Below are 18,679 nucleotides of genomic sequence, written 5' to 3'. Positions count from 1 at the left end.
TTATTTTGCATTATTTTATTATTTTTATTTATGAGAAACTTAGGATTTTGTGCAACCTTGTGAGTTGTTATGTTGACAACACAGGAGTATGCACCTCTATTTGACCACATGGTGTCTACAACACTATTTTGCGTGTCCCACCCTTCTAGGCTTATCCTTACATCACTGCACTTACTTTCATGCTTAATGAAGGATAATCCATATCTAGTGGACATGTGCTTGGTTGTGTGACACTTCATGGTGCTAACTTCTATGCATTCTAGAAGCTTTCCTGAGGCCTTTATATTCAAGCACTCCTAGTGTACTCTAAGGATCAAGTTATTGAATACATTGTTATTCTGATCATACTCTCTCCATTTTTGGTCTACAATTGTGCTTGTGTATGAGTTCTTGGTTCTTGGGTGAATTTTTCCCTTAGGAAAACTCTTACAATAATATTGCTCCTTGTTATAGAAGGACAAAGTGTTAGAAGAGTTCAAGAAAGTACATGATGTTTTGATGGAGAACGTGCATCTAAGTCTCAAAAAATCCCCAATGTTGAGGATATCCCCAAAATCCCAAAAACTAATCCAAACCTACAAAATCTTTTACATCACATTTCCAAGGTTCACATACCTACAAGTAGGGGGATTCAAAGAAGAACCTATGAAGTTACCTCAGTATGCCATAGACTACTTTGTTATAGTTGAGTTATGCAAACAATTGTTTTATGTGATTAAAGATTACCTACCTCAAGAAAAGTGGGAGTTTATTTTCCCTATTAGACTCGGTTCTCTTACCTATAGTACTATGATTAATGCTTCTATAATTGCAAGTAATCTACTCAATTTCAACCTCAAATTCTATCAAGGGAGGAGGGATTTTGATATTAAAAGTTTTGCAATAGAGGTGCTTAGTTTGAAGGGTCAGTCTCAAATAGTTCCTCATTTAGAAGATTTGTGGGAAAATTAAGGAGGCAAGAGAGAATTAGTTAGGAGAGATCATTCAAGGTTGAAATTTCTCCAAATTACCTCATTAAAATTGAAGTTCAAGTTGGAAGGAGTAACTAAAGATGATTCAAAAGTTGTTGAACTAGGATGGGAAGAAGTAAATGAACAAAACCAAATTGAAGTGGATTGAAATTGAGCTAAATAGGATGTTATAGATCTCAAAACCAAATCCATTTTACCCTATACACACAACTAGTTAAGAAGAAAGAGTATGAGATTAGTCAGTGAGAAATGGATTGCAAATTCCCCAAAGGCAGTTTCTTTCTCTAAATCAATAACTTTTGACATCCCATTTTCATCTCATGTTGTAGGTGACACTTCAAATCCTAAGAAGCAAAAAGAAATGACATCCCCTAAGACAATCAGAACTCCCAGGACTAGGTTTAAAACCAAGTTTGTGGTGCTCACTCAAGAGAAGGTTCAAAGAGAGAATATCATGACTCAAGAATAGAACAAAGGGGAAGAACTTACTGTGTCAAAGAATCAAGATGGAAATGTGGAATTAATAGAAGCCTCGAGTGTAGTGCAATCTAGTTTCATGACCCCTCCCAAAGGCAATCAAGGAGTAGCAACCACTTCCACCATTCTTCCCTAGATATCTAACCAGTGAGTAAAAAATGTAGTCTCCAACCCATGTCCATACCTATTAAAGACATCATCATGAAGTATGCAACCCACGTCTCTAAGAACAAGAAGGTGAAGAGTGATGCACAGTTAATAAAAGACCTTGTAACTAGCAAAGTTACAATGGAAGTGGCTACCTAAAAATAGAAGGAAGGATTTGGAGAAATTGATCCTAAAGATTTCAAAGTCACTACCATGTATTTAGGGGCTACCTCTAAGGACACTAGGAATCACTTCTTCAAGTTTTTAGTTGACCATATGTTGACTCAGCCCAAAGAGGATAGTAAAGAAAAGAAGGAGAAAAGAAGGAACTGGGGAAGCTAATAATTACCATGGCTGAATATATAGACTCTTTGATGAATTTTGGCACTCTCCCATTGATTCAAAGACCACAATTGTTCAATCCTAACTCATCAGACAGTTAGTAGTTGGTCAAGAAAATGCAGAAAGGAAGGTTACTCTTAGTGGCAATGAATGAATGAGTAGAATCCATTGTGAAGGAAGGGAGTAAATTTATCTTGTATTTTACTACCACATATGTAGAGGGATAAGTATTTTTGGGCAAATTCTAGACCCTCATTCCAATGTGGGAGGTAGATCAAAGTTAGTGATAGGTAATCATGTTTCAAGTACATGAAGTTGAAAGGTATGGTGTGTTGAGTTTCCTGAGTGATAAACCCATGAAGGTCATTGAATCATGTATGCTACTCATCCTTAAAAGAAACATGAGTTGGAAAGATTCAATCTACAGGGAAGCCATAGAAGAAATGTGAGCGATGGGGCTTGAAGTCATTGGGATGTACAAAGAGATATTGAAAGATATATAGATCATAAACCCCATAGGTATCTTACAATTTGATTATGGAAACATGGATTTTGATACCTTAACCAAAATTTTTAGTGACACTATGTTTTGGATTAAGGATAGTGACATCCCTACTTCCTAAGACTTTACCACCTTGGCTAACATCAAATCAATGTTGTACCTGAATAAAGAGCCTATGCCAAGGCAGAGTCAAAGGATCAAGGAGCTAAGGTGGTAGAAGGATGTGTGCAGATTGAAGTTTTTTAGTCTAAAGAACCCTCATTATCATGTAGCACAATAATTTATGAGTACCTTTAGGAGTTAGAAGATTGTCAAGCAAATCGTGGCGAACGGAGAAAAACCCTGTTAGGAAATTTAGTTATGAACAGTTATCTTTTTCATTCTACAATTTTTAAAATCATTTTCATCTATAACTATTTTTAACCAAAAGGATGGGTTTTGATGGAGGCATTTTTGAGTTTGTAAAAAACTATAAATGTTGGAGCATTAGACTAGGAGGGTTAGCTTTGAGTTATATAGAAAAACACTGGTAGCTTAGTATTGTTAGAAGTTTTTTATGGAGATGGTAATAGATAGAAGATAGTGATATATGAAAATGTTATTTCTTTAAAGACTTAACAGTAGTGATATATGCAAAATCATATCCAAAAGGTTGTGATATATAAGTTAATAGATAGAACGTAGTGATATATGCAAAATCCCAATGAGTAAATTCAGTTATGAACGGTTATCTTTTACATTTTGAGATTTTAAAAATTATTTTAAAAAAAAATTCATCTATAACTATTTTTAACCAAAAGGTTGGGTTTTGATGAAGGCCTTTCTAAGTTTGTAAAAAACTATAAATGTTGGAGCATTAGTCTAGGAAAGGGTTAGCTTTGAGTTATATATAAAAACACTGGTAGCTTAGTATTGTTAGAAACTTTTTGTGGAGATAGTAATAGACAAAAGTTAGTGATATATGCAAATTTTATTTCTTTAAAGACTTTGTGCTTGGGAAATCTACCTGAATCTATAAATCTATCAGTATTTTGCCAAGGTCTAAGACTTAGAGTTTGAGCTAAATCATATGTAGTTACTTTGAGGGTTGTGATGATTAATCATGGATGATATCTATTGTTGTTTCTTTTGATTGTTATTTATGTCCTTTATTAGTAGAAATCAATTTAAGTTACCATAGGATTCAATTTTTTCTTAAATCTTGTTCTATTATGGAAAGACTATGTGCTTTTTAGTTATTTGTTAAATTTATAGATTTGTGAAATTGCACCTTTGTACCTAAGAGTACGTGAGAGATCCTTAAGCACTTTCTGGAAAAAGTGTGCAATTTGTTATCCTTTAGTTATTTCAAAATCATTGATAATATTTTGTAAAGAGAGTTGTACCTGTAATAATTCAAAGAGAAATGATTATCATAATTTTTACCCAACTATTGTGAACATCATTGATTTTCTACCTTGGGTATAGATTGAATTATTGAATTTTATAGGAAAAGACAATATGTTCACTAACAAAGTTCTATGACTTGGGTGATCTACACAGGAGGCTAAATTCCCAACCCATTCACCCAATCACTCTGAAACTCAAAGAGAGTGGATTGGTAGAGGCAGTGGCTTTCTAATGGTCATTTATGTTAGAGTAATTATTTATTTATGCTTATTAATTAGATCATGTTGATTTAATTAATTAAGTCATGTATTACTCTAGTCTACTTAAGCTTTCTCTTAGGTGCATATAATTAATAATTTATATTAATTATAATGCACAAACCTAGTTTTCCTTCCCTTTAGGGTTTTGTTCACCTTTAAGGTTGAACTTTTGTACTTTTTGTTTTCATAACTTGGAATACAATTTCACTCTCACACCATTGAGATTTTCCAAGCTCTACTTTTTCCTTCTTTGGTTTCTCTTTAGTATAGGTTATTTGCATGCAAGTGTTCTTGACGATCTGTGAATTTGGTTATCATAACTTCTACATGGTATTAGAGTGTCCCTGCTGCTTCCTAGTTTGGAGATTTTGAAGCCATGATTCAGAGATAGAAACCCTAGCTTTTTTGAGGTCTTTTCTTCAATCAAGAGGAGGCACATTTTTTTGGGGCACATCGGGCAAAAATGGATGCTACCATCATACTTAAAAGGCTTGGTACAATCAAAAATCATATAAAATTTTTGATTTTTGGTCACTGTAGCTTTTGGAAGAAAAAAAAATTGGGCCCCCAGAATGTTGTATGGACATGATTTTTGAAAAAAATAAAAAACTTGGTTTTTGGGCTGCTCTACCCACCAGCCACCCTGTCACCACCAAAGTGCCTCCTGCACCTAGCCCAACACTCCACTATGGCTAGCATGATGCTAGAAGCGTAACCCATGCACCTCTGGCCACCTCCATTAGTGTAGTGCTATCGGCGCTTAGCCCACTCGCTGCTCTCATCGGTGGAGCTCCACCCACCTGCCACCACTAATGCTAATGCAGGACACCGATAGCTGATGTCACCTTTATGAAAAGTGATCTCACTTTTTTGCTGAGTGACATCACTCTCAGACTTGTCAACATCATCATTCTGGTCACCCTTGCTCATGTCACTTTTCAACATGATGATATCATTTCTCAATTGTTGACATCACTTTTTGACAGCCAAATTTTTTACAGTGACAGGCAATTGATACCCATATAGTCATCAATTTTTTTTCTTTTGACTGTATTTTTCCAATGAGCTTAATTTTTGGAGTAGTTCATTTTTTGGCCATAACTTGAGCATATAGAGGTCTTTTTTTGATCTGAAAGAAGTGCCAAAAAGCTAGTTTTGAGATGGAGATGATGATTTAGGTTTCCTCCCTCTCAACATTTGGCATCCAAGATTTTTTCATAATTTTTGTGCTTCCAGTATTTGTTTCTTTAATTTTTGAGGGATATATTTATATATTGTGCGGGGAGCATTTTCTTTTCTATAATTTACTTCAGAATTGACCCTTTTGCTTCCATCTTCTTCTCTCAATGTCGAACCCCTTTGTGGTCTGGCTAACACCACACAACTATCACAATTGAAAAGCACACATGATTTAGCTTCTTATGTCACGTGGCTTATGGTTAGGTCTAGATGAGAATCAACTTGTCATATAGTTCCCTTTTGAGATTCTTTAGCACAAGAACAAAATGGATGAAGCCATGGGCTTGATTGAACTTAATATTTTAGATAGTCTCATGTTTCACATGGATGGTTTGACCACTCCTTGGGCTATTTGGACCAAGTTTCACAACTTCTTTGGCACAGTGAATGAGTTTTGAGCACTATAGCTTGATGCAAAGATGACTTCTTTGACACCTACCAGCTTCCCCACCATTGAGGACTTCTTGATGAAGTTCAAATCTTTGTGTACAATTTTGCAAGGATGTAGGAAAATAAAATAGATAATGAGTGTATTTTTTTTATACTCTCAAAGTTAAGAGGATAGTATCAGATCTTTTCTTCCACTTTCTACTCCACTATAGATGCCTTGGGTAACAGATGTCAGATGCCTTCTTTTGAGATATTTTGTGATTAGTTGACATGGGAATGGGCTAAGATCCAATAGGTGGATGCATCTAGCTCTTCCAACCAAGTATTGGTTTCTCAAACTTCTCATGAGAAACCAAAACAAAAAGCCAAGCCAAAGAAAGATACACCAAAAACTGATTCTAAACCTCCAGCTAACCCTTCCAAGGGTAAACCTACTTTGAAGTCTACTGAGTCTACCTCCAAGACTAAGAAGAAATTAGTTGAGGCCTATATTTTTTGTGGAAAGGGTGGACATCCCATTTCTAGGTGTTGGAAACATTTGGAGGCTTTAGAGGAAGCCATGCAGGAGCATCACATTTCAACTCCTAAGTCATCCTCTCCCTTGTAGGGAAAGGTCATGCTCTTACTGTACAAGCTATAACTTATGGGCCTACCTTGATTCTTGATTCTAGTGCTTCTCACCATATGATAAACACTCAGTAGTTGATCACCTCACTTTCTCCTTGTACTACTTCACAGATTGTTGTTGGGAACTCATCACATCTTTCAGTCATGGGTTCTGGTTCTATTGCATTAGTTGAGTGTGCTCTTTAGGATGTTCTTTTTGTCCTTGACATCTTGACAAACCTATTTTCTATGTATCAGATTTGCCACTCTGGCTCTGGTAAGACAATTGAGTTCTCATCACATGATGTGGTTATTTAGGACTTGCTTGATTTTGAGTTGATTGTGGCTACTAGGAGTGTTGACTCTACATCTCACCTCTATCGATTTGATGGATTTGAGTCTTCTAATGACACAGGTTCCTATCTTGTAGCACATTCATATTTAGTAAGTAGACTTTGGCATGAATGTTTGGGCCATGTCAATTATAGATATCTTCAATAGATGAGCACATAGGCACTTGTTCTTGGGCTTCCCCAGATTTCTTGCATAGATGGTTTTTGTTAGGGTTGTGATCTTGGAAAAAAACATAGGGATCATTTTCCACATAGATGAGCCAATCACTCTTTGGCACCATTGGGGTTGATTCATAATGACCTCATGTCATTTTCCACTCCTTTTCTAGTGCCAGATATGTGCTTACTTTCATTGATGACTTCTCTAGATGCACATGGGTGTACTTTATGAAGTACAAGTCTAATGTCTTTGATTCATTTAGAGTCTTCAAGACATTTTTAGAGAAGCTGTCTAGTCTTTCTATTCAATGGATATGCATAGATAATGGGAGGAGTATGTGAACCAAGCTTTCAGGGATTTTTTCTTCTGAACATGGTCTTTAGCATTAGTTTTTAGTGCCCTACACCCCTCAATAGAATGGTTTGGAAGAGAGAAAGAACAAAAAACTTCGAGAGATGGCTAATTATATGATTTAGTCTAGGTCCATGGATTTATCTTTTTGGGAAGAGGTGGTCAATTGTGCCAACTATATTTAGAATTGGATGCCTCACAAATTTGTTTGACATATGACTCCTGAGGAGGCTTGGTCTCATGTCAAGCCTAATGTATCTTCATTCTAAGTTTCTAGTAGTGAAGCAAGGACATTTGTACCAAATGCTCTAAGGAAAGAAATGGAGTAGAAGAGCTGACACCTAATTTTTGTTGGCTACTATGAGGATGTTAAGGCCTATAGGTTGTTTGATCCTGATTCTAGAGAGGTCCTATTTTGATGGGATCTCTAGTTTGATGAGCACCTTCCTACAATAGATACCCTATCTCTAGAGTCTACTTCACTTACCACTACTCCCTTATCCTTTGTTGTCTCTTTTCTTTATAATGAGGATGATGATGATCTTGGTGATCCCCATTTACCTCCATCATAGGATCCTCCCCAGATTCCTAAATGGGCTTGAGCTACAGTTGAGGCTGTAGGATCTCTAGCTAGTGACCCTTCCACTTCCCATCACACCTAATCTCTTACTGTAGGTTCTAGTCTTCTTAGTCATGCTATTTGTGATTATCCTTAGACATTTTTAGCTATGGCAAGACATTCTAAGTGGGATACTGTAGTGGAGGAGGAGTATTCTTCTTTGATGAAGAATCATACTTGGGATCTTTGTTCTCTTCCTAAGGGAAGAAAGTTAGTGTGATGCAAATGGTTGTATCATACTAAGTTTGCTGCTGATGGTCCTATTGATAAACACAAGGCGCTTCTTGTTGCGAAGGTTTTTTCATAGGTTAAGGGTATTGATTACACTAAAACATTTCCCCCCTGTCACCAAGATGAACTCTATTCGCCTTGTCTTATCCCTTACAACTTTATAGGGATGGCCCATTTTTTAGATGAATGTGAAGAGTGCATTCTTGCATGATGATCTCACTTTGGATATTTACATGAAGCGACCTTAGGTATTTGTGCAAGATTCTTCCTTGGTTTTCAAACTTCAATGCTTATTTTATGGTCTCAAAAAGGCCCCTCAAGCTTGGTATGAGAAGATGGACTCCTTTCTAATTTCTACAAGATTCACACACTACCTTTCTAATCCTATAGTCTACATTCAGCATCTTGAGGCTAAGGTTTTGATCCTTGTGTTGTATGTTGATGGCCTTCTTCTCACAACTAGCTCATCCTCTATGATTCAGGATGTTTAGCAAAAATTGATGGAATAGTTTAAGATTATTGATCTTGGTCTATTACACTATTTTCTTGGTCTATAGATTATTCAATCTTCTGCTAGAATCTTTCTTTACCAATAGAAGTATGCTCTTGACATGCTTTGACACTTTGACATGTTTGACTACAAGCTTGCTCCCACACCTTTTTAGTTGGGTGTCACTTTATATACCTGCTACACTTTTCCTTCAATGGATCTCACATTGTACCAGTAGTTGGTTGGCAATTTGTTGTATGTGTTTCACACTCATCCTAATCTCTCCTTTGCAGTTGGTCTTGCCTCTCAATTTTCCCTTGAGCCTCATGAGATTCATTGGCAAGCTGCCAAGCATATTTTGAGATACATTTAGGGCACCCTTATGTATGACATTCATTACACATTAGGGACTCCTCACATTGTTGGCTACACTAACTCAGATTGTCCCGATGATGTTGATGATTGGAAGTCTACTTCTGGCTTCTTCTTTTTTCTTCGCTCTAGTCTTATCACATGGTTGTGCAAGAAGCAGCATGCTCACACACTTCATGTATAGAGGCTAAGTATAGAGTAGCAATGCTTGCTAGTTAGGAGATTTTATGGCTTTGGTAGTTGATGACTGGGTCTAGTTTTCCTCCTAATCATCCCACTATTTGGTGGTGCAATAATCAGAGTGCTATTCATATTTCTCGCAACTTGGTAGAGCATCAACACACTAAACACATTAAGCTTCATATGTATTTCATCTATTAGCTGATCCAGGATGGTGTTCTCTCCTTGGAGTATATTCCCACTGATTCCTAGGTTGCTGACATCTTCACCAAGTCATTTGCATCACCTCACTATCTTCAGTTGAGGTCTATGCTTGGGGTTATGGAAGTTTTCCTTGGGGGACTTGTTGAAGCCCTCCTTCATGTTTTTTTTAGCATGTTAGTTTTATCTCTTTTTGGTGAGGGGTTTTTCTCACTGGGTTTTCTCCTTTGTCTCTGGTTAACAGAGATTTCCTTGTTTTGGGTACCTGATTAGGCCTGGTTGTTGGGACCCATTTTTCCTACTTTCATAGCTTTGCTAGGTTAGCTTACCTCCTAAGCTTTGCTTATGGGTAGGTGTTAGAGTAATTATTTATTTGTGCTTATTAATTAGATCATGTTGATTTAATTAATTAAGTCATGTATTACTTTAGTCTACTTAAGATTTCACTTAGGTGCATATAATTAATATTTATATTAATTATAATGTGCAAACCTAGTTTTCTTTCTCTTTAGGGTTTCATTCACCTTCAAGGTTGAACTTTTGTACTCTTTTTTTTCATAACTTGGAATACAATTTCACTCTCACACCATTGAGATTTTCCAAGCTCTGCTTTTTCCTTCTCTGGTTTCTCTTCAGTATAGGTTATTGACATGCAGGTGCTCTTGATGATCTATGAAGTTGGATTTCACAACTTTTATAGTTTATGCACCTGAGGTAGTAAAGGAGTGTATTGAGAGATACACTCCAAAAACACAGTAGATTTTGTTTCAATATTAGTAGATCCTTATGTCAATTAACAAGGTACTAATGTAGTCAACATTTGGTATCCCTATGCAAGAGCAATATTGTAATATTGATTTTGGGTCCTCTACATCCATCTTTAATGAGAAAAAGAATCTTAGACAAGAGGATGTGCAGAGGACCTAGTTCCAAACATCCTGCTTGAAGAAGAGAAAAATCCTGAAAAGTTTTTTTGACACAAACTTAAAGCGAGAGATCATGGATATCCTTGCACTACTCCTTAGATTGAGGGGAAAAGAGGAGATTTTGGAATTCATTGAGCACTACTTCTTCCTAGTACAAGAAATCTATGCTAAGAATATAAAGATCAATTGGGAAAAAATCATCTATCATGAGGTTCTATTAATCTTAGATTGGTTTTGACAAGTGAGTGTCTATACACTTAAATCATTTACTTAGTTCATGATGAACAAGTAATGTATGCCAAGATAAACATGCAAATTAGAGCATGTTGAGTAAATAGCGAGTGTCGGGTCACTCATCTACTGAGTCACTCAAGTGTTAAGCAAAAAATATGTGTTGAGTGATTCAAGAGCCAAGCAAGCACTGCATGCTGAGTCATTTAGATGTTGAGTGATTGTATTGAAGTCACAGTTGATGTCGAGCATCAAGGACTTTAGATACCAAGTAACATAGTTTTGTCATAATTGTTTGTATTGGCACAAACTACTATGTAAACCATTTTTGGGTTGACTCAAGGATTGAATTATGATATTTTGTTGATAATGATGAATCTTAATTGAGAATCCCTATGTATTACATGCACCCAATTAGGTAAAGGGGTAGTAATATGGATGAATCATAGTTGTTGATTCATACCTAACCTTTATTAGAAATAGGGATTACTAAGAGGGGGGTGAATCAATAATCTACAAACTTTAGTCGCCAACTGGATATCATTCCTTAATTTAAACCATACATAACAAAGTAATAAAGCAATGTTAAAAAATAATAGTAACCATGCACAAAGATAACTCATAAGACCATATTTTGTTAACTAGGGAAACCCTGGCCAAGGGGAAATCCTAGTGGGGATGATACCCACTAGATAATATATTGATATATAAGTTCCTTGTTATAGGATGGACCCTGTTAGGAGTCAATGAGAAACTTTAGTATAAGGAGTCCCTGTTAGGAGACTTTGAATCCTTGTTAGGAGATTCCAACCTTATTAGGAGTTGTGCCAACCCTGTTAGGAGTTGTAATACAGTAAATCAAAGATGAGCTCACTGCCCAAACATGCACTTCCAATTACAAGAAGAGCTCATTGCCCAAACAAGTAATCAAACTTCTAAAATATAACTACTATAACTCCTTCCTTGATTGATCTTTGATATTCAACTTGATCTCGGATCACAAAATAGCTTTTACAAAATTTTGCATATATCGCTTTCACAAAATTTCGTGTACAATTGCTCAACATAACTTCTTCAAGATAACAAGATTTCCTTTACATAAATACCATGCCTTTACACAAATTTTTTCTAGGTCGGCTAAGACCAAAATACACTTTTCCAACTTAGAGTAAACATCTAGGATGTTGACCCTAATTAGACAAGTAATAATCCTTTACTTCAATTTCATTGCCTTGTTCATCAAAACATGAATATCTCTATTTTGTATAGTTTGTACTAACTTTCAAAGTTATACACATCATCACCATGTATACTATCTCCATCTAACTTCACTAGTCATAACATGATGTCAGCAAAAAGTTGTAAATAAAGCAATACTCTATTGTATACCAAATTCCATGCTTGGACAATTTTCTTATTACCAAAAGCTAAGTATCTTTATTTCTAAGGTTTCTTGTAAGCATGAACATCATGTGTTGCCATAAATGACAAAAATTACATATCCTCATTAGCCGATTGTCAAAAATCTCCCCCTGTGGCATTGATGGCAACAAAACAGGATAAATTGGGTAAGTGACAAAAACTACATAAACAGTATAATAGCATTGCATCTATGAATATATTTTGTTAAATTTATTGTCCATCTTTACATGCAATCCTCCTTACAATATACTTTACAATATTTATCTCCCCTTAAATTTACTTGTAGCCTTAACAATTTTCATTTGTACTTCTCCTCCTTTGACATCAATGACAAAGGTCAAAATGTCAAAAACTGACCAAAAATTATCAAAAGTGTTATCCTTCCTTAAGCTGATTAGATCTTCATCAATCATCAAAATTTTCCTTAATATTATTCATATCCTTAGTCCATGTCTCCTTGGTGGATTCAGCTGAGGTGAGAATTGCACATAAAGCATATGATGCAATCTTAACTGCATTAAGATTTGAATATAAAAAAGTTAGAATTAGTGTCCTTGGCCTTGACACATTCTTCCAACTATTTCTCAACAAAAGATAAATGAACTCTCTAAAATCCGGTATCCTCTTCAAATTTTTTTCCTTCTAAAGTTCCAATTTTCTGATATCATTGTGAATATTGGCCACTTGTCCTTCAAAATCATCAACCTTACAAGATGGATGTTGAATCTAGCTAGATAGAGCTTCTAGCTCACCCATCTTCCTTTCTATCTAACTATTAATGTCCTTAGTTATTTTGTAATATATGGTACACTTAATATATAGTATCTTCCCATCTTGTTGACACTTCTAAAGTTCCTTGATACAAGTATTAGGACTTATCAAATCATTCTTAATATTTTGGCAAACAGTGCTAAACAAGTTAGCATCATGTGAAATTTGTGTCTTTGCATCTGCAACACTTAACAAGTTAGTAAATTCTTTGTCAAATTATTTTAGCACTGCTTGTACCCTTTGTTTTGGATCTACTTCTATGTGTTGAACTACCAAAGTACTGTGTAGTCTATCAATAACCTCCATCAAGGTTTTATGCAAGCTCTTTACTATTATATTCTTCTAAATAAGCTTTGATAAGGATGAGATCAAGTTTTTTATATCATCATCATTAGTTGCTAGGGTGGCAAGTGAGACTAGAGTAGATGAACTAGAAGGTTTAGTGTCATCCTCCCTTTGCTTCTTGGCTACCTCTTTTATTCTGCCCTCTTCTTCTTCTACCAATCTCTTCTTCTTGTCATCTTTTTTTTTCTTTCTTATTTCTTCTTCTACTATTCTTTTAGTTTCCTCCTCTTCCTTTCTTTTCATCTCATCCTCAAGCAATTTTTTCTTGGCCTCTTCCATTTTCTTCTTTTCTTCTTCAAGTAACCTCTTTTCCTCTTCAATTTGTTTCAATTTGTCTTTAATATCCTCAATATTAGGTGCATTAAGTTCAAAACCTTCAAATGGATTAGTATCATTAATGTTAATGGTAACATTCATCTAATATATCTATGTAGTATCACCACTTACTGACAATTCTAAGGTTTTGGGTGTTGGAGGAGATGTCTTTGATTTTGTCAACATCTGACTTATTGTTGTTGTAGTCTCACTTCTTAATTTGTCTTTCTCATCCACCATAAAAAATTGGTCTTACTTTATTTCTCAAGTAAGGTGCAAGGTTATTCAATAATCTCTTAATCTCTTATTTTTCATTAGTATTGCAAATAGTTCTTAGGATAGACTTATGAGGTTCTAGATCTTCTTCTCTTGTTGGAGCCTTCTTATGAATAAGTTTATCATAGACTTTTTGGTTTACTAAGCCCTCAATATCCTTTAATTTTAGATTATTTTCTATAATGTATTTCACAGTGGAGATATCAATCTAATCTTTTTCAAAATTGTTAAACAAGTCATCAAATTTGTTCATCTAAACAAAGTCACCTTCAATATCAATAGTTGAATTAATCTTTTCTATCTTTGGCTTCCACGATTGCTGAGATTTTCTTGTTGATTGCTTTGTTACTTTATCTGATTTTTTGACTTCATGTTCTTCTTCCTCTTCATTGCTAGATTCAACAATTGTCAACAATGTCTTTCTCCTTTTTCCTAGTCTAGTGGCTTGTTGCTTGATCCTTTTTGTCTTTGTGGTCATAGCTTCCACTAATCTCTTAGATTTTCTCTTTAGTTCACTAGGTTGCACGTCAGACACTGCCACATACAAAATTCTATGTTCCAAAGATGTCTCTACAATAGATAATGACATGGGTTTTATATTCAATATACCATGATTCATAGTTAGCCTGACTATCTCAAACTCACTCTTAGTCATACCAACCCCTGATAAAGCTTTCTTCATAATAGACTGTATCTTCTTGTGAGAAGCCTTCTTTAGGGATGCTTGATGACCTAACTTGTTAATCTCATCATAGGTTCCAAATCTATATCCCACTTTATCCATCTCTAATTTCAACAATAAATCAATGTAACCAATTGCTATATCATTATTCAATTCATAACCCAAGGGATTAAGATTTATTTTTTGACATTCTACTTGTTGAATATAATTATAATCTATATCAACCATAACATAAATTTCATCTTTAAATCTATCTACAATTGCAGGTGCAATTTTGAATCTCTATCTCATTTCATTCTGAAATTTCTTCATTATCAGGTTTCCACTATCCAATATCTTATCTATAGAATGCCTTATGCATACTTCTATGATCTTCTCCATTGTACATCACACACTCATTATCTCTGTGACTAATAAATAAGGAAATCTTTTAAGAACATGAAAGAATATGTGATTGATCAATGATTGAAATCTAAGCACACCATTCTTAGTCCTCTTGATCTTCTCTAGGTTTTCTAAGAGTTGCATTCTTAGAATTTCACTAAGATTTACTTGTTCCTTCTCTACACATATCTTATATGCTTCATAGATGAATCTAGCTAATAATTCATCAATCTCTGAGCTTGCACATATAGAATAGGCAATGATTTTACTTAGGAATCTTACATCATCTTGCTTAAAGGTGTTGATCACCATAGCCTTTCCATTATACACTGCTTTAGTATAACTCTCAACTATCTTCTTGACCATTTTCTTACTTAAAGGTACACTACCTTGTTTACTAATACCAATTACCTCATGAATTATATCAACTACATTATCTTTCATCCATAGTTTCCCATCATGTATCCTACTCAATGTGATCTTTGTACACTAATCTATGTCCAATTCATGGTAAAAATGATATTTGAATAGGTCTAGTTCCTTTAAATGTTCAAATATAAACTTCATAGTCATGTCATGATTAAAAACTAATTCCACATCCTTTTCCATGCATTCACTCCCAATAGACTCAAATTCACTATTAAGATAACTTCCTACATCTTCAATATATACTACGTTGTTCAGAGTGATGGATAACGCTGAGCTAGGGTTTCCTTCAGTAGGTTTTACAAAAAAAAAAACTTTAACTTAGGTCTATCCTCATTCTTGATATTTTCCACTACTAACATATCCATGATTCTATCAAATAAGAACTTTAACCGAATAAATTTGCAAAAAAATGATAAAATACCTCTTTCCAAAATTAGGGTTTGCTTTGAAATCACTCTGAAAAGTCACTTCTGAGTGCTCTTTGCTTTGGATGTATTTTAAATCAAGTGAATGTTAGCATGTATGCTAATTCTATAGGAGAGTATTATAGAACATTGATATGATGTATAACTGTGTTTGTCATTGATGACAACATAGTAATAAGTTAGTAAAAAATTAGCAAAGTAGCAAATTGTGATTTTTGTATTAAGGATGATACATTATGTATTTGCTAATGCATAGTAACTAGCATATACAACAACATGTATGTGACATGTGGGAAATTTTGTAGAGCGTGAATCAATAGTGTATAGAAGTTATTAATGATTTATAGAGAACCACTAGGAAACAGAGCATTGGGAAAATAGTTTCTATTATATGATTGATATAGCACACTGTATTTGGAATGAAGGGTTGCATAGTTAGCTAGAGGTAGTACACTAACCACTTATGATGTTAGTGAGTGCACAGGTACAAAAGTCACATGTGTGAAAGATTGTGTATTACTATGAGCTAACAACATTAATTAAATATGTATTTCATTTAATTAACTTATAACAAAGTATGGATCCAATTCAAGAAATTAATATTAAGTGTCGTATAAAGGAAAGATGTTTTCCAAGTTTTAAATCATCATTGGAGATCAAGAAGTGGGAATAATTGTGAATATTATGAAGTAGAGGAGCAAAGTAATCTACTAATGCATGACCTCAAGGGTTACGGTTGATGAGTTTAGAGTTCCAAATCTAACTGCATGATCTGAAGGTGAAGAGGTCTAACATACTGGATAGAGGAAGAAGCTAAAGATTATTTCACATCTATTATTCTAAAAGGAATAGTACTGAGATCAATTGGATAGCAGGTTTGTTGATCTGATCCTAAAGCTATTCAGACAATGGGTTTAGTTTCCTTCTACAACTCTTAACAAGGTTGGAATCTCCTAATAGGGATTCAAAGTCTCCTAATAGGGACTCTTCATACTAAGTGTTGTAACAGACTCCTAACAGGGTCCATCCTCTAACAAGGAATATTTAGATTAGTATATTATTTTGTGGGCATCATTCCCACCAAGGTTTTCCCTTTGATCAATGGTTTCCCTAGTCAACATATTTGGTGTTATTGTGTATGCACATTTCTTTATGATTGTTGTTTACTTGGTTGAATACTTAAGAATTTCTCAAGATTAATATATAACTAATTCACACACCCCCTCTCTCAATTATATTAGTGGTTCACTATTTCTAACAACTGGTATCAGAGCTTTAGGTCCTTGAAGGGAATTTTAACAACTTTGTGAGATCCATGGTGAATCTATTCAGAAAGGAAAGTCCTAGATTTGATGGCACAAACTATGATAGTTTTAAGGATAAGATGAAGACTTGTCTCTTGTGCATGGGTCTAGGATATTAACTCATAACCAAGACATCTAAAAAATTGTAGAAGAAGACAATCTTGAAACCTATACCAAGGAATAGAGAGAAGTGTTTATGTGTAACATAAGGGCAAGAGAAGCAATACTGTCAGCGTTACTTAAAAGTAAGTACAGTCAAGTAAAACTACTCAAAATATCTCATGAAATTTGGAAAACTTTAGAGGCTAATTATGAGGGTGATACACATGTAAAAAGGGTTAGATTGCAAAATTTTTATTGTGCTTTCCAAGATTCTAGAATGATGGAAGATGAATCTATAAGAAGCTATGTTGGGAGAATATCTGAGGTTGTTGCAGAAATCACATCTCTTGATGGAAAGAAATCTGATGATGAAGTAATATGGAAGATTTTGAAAATTCTGACACCACCTTTCAAGATAGTAGCACAAATGATTCAGTTGATGATACCTTGTACTACTAATTTCACTAAAGAGACATTGCTTGGTAGATTGGAAGTTGTAGAATTTGATCTAAAACAATCTAGAGAATTGGAAAAAATTGAAATAGTATTTAGTGCACTAAACATCAAGCCTAGTTTATCAAGGAGCACAAAAGCATGGGAGACATTGCTAGCAATAGCAAGTCCATTGAAGAAAAGATCTAAGAGGGATTAGGTCTTCTTGTCGAAAGAGAAAAGGATGGTAAGAACATCTTCAAATGTTGGAAATGTAATGAATATGGCCATTATGCATCAAAGTGTCCTTAAAGAGAAAGAAAGTATAAGGGAAGGTTCAAGTCTAGAAGACCTAGAAATTGTTTTTATGCTAATGAAGAAGAAGAAGAAGAAGAAGAATCTGATCAAAACATGAGTGAAGACAAATTAGGATTTATATCTATGAAGGAGGATGACCTTGACAAAGAAATCAAAGAAGAAAGTGCACTAATCTCACAAGTTGAAAAGAAATATTAGATCATTGATAGTGGTTTTTCACATCACATGACTGGTGATATGAGAAAATTGGTCAAATTCAAAAGCCATAATGGAGGAATTTTCAGAGTAGGGAACAATGTAGCCTATCATTTTATAGGAATTGGATCTATGACACTTAATTGTAAAACATACACTCATGATGTTTACTTTGTTGATGGACTGAATCATAACCTATTGAGCATTGGACAACTTATGGAAAAAGGTTACCAACTACAATTTGGTAATAACACATGCATTATCAAAACAAGGAAGGAAAACTTCTTGTTACTAGCACAAGAACCAGAAGTAATCTATTTCAGTTAAACTCCACTCAAATAACATGTTTGGTGGCTAGGATTGACAACAGTTGGATATGACATAGAAGTTTTTGTCACATTAACTTTGATAACATTGTGAAGGCCATTAATACACTTGTTGTAAGAGATTTACCTGATATCACTAAGCCCACTGATACTATTTGTAAGGAATGTATTTTGGCTAAGCAAAAGAGAGTCTCATTCCTAGCAAGCAGTTTTGTACTACACAAAAGTTGGAACTAATTGATACAAATCTGAGTGGTCCTGCAAGAACAAGAGGATACTATAGAGAAAGGTACTTTATGATTTTTGTTGATGATTTCACTAGAATGATGAGGGTAGATTTTATTAAAGAAAAAATAGAAGTATTTGAGAAATTCAAGATATTTAAGAATAAAGTTGAGAATGAATCTAGAGTCAAAATCAAGAGCTTAAGGTCAGATAGAGGAGGAGAATTCACCTCTAGAGAATTCAATATCTATTGTAAAGAGTATGGTATCAGGAGACAACTATCTTCACCCC

This window comes from Cupressus sempervirens, chromosome 11 (genome assembly GCF_028749045.1).
Source record: "Cupressus sempervirens isolate cs-2001-9-10 chromosome 11, ASM2874904v1, whole genome shotgun sequence".
In the NCBI taxonomy this organism is placed as follows: domain Eukaryota; kingdom Viridiplantae; phylum Streptophyta; class Pinopsida; order Cupressales; family Cupressaceae; genus Cupressus; species Cupressus sempervirens.
This window is presented reverse-complemented; position numbering follows the sequence as displayed.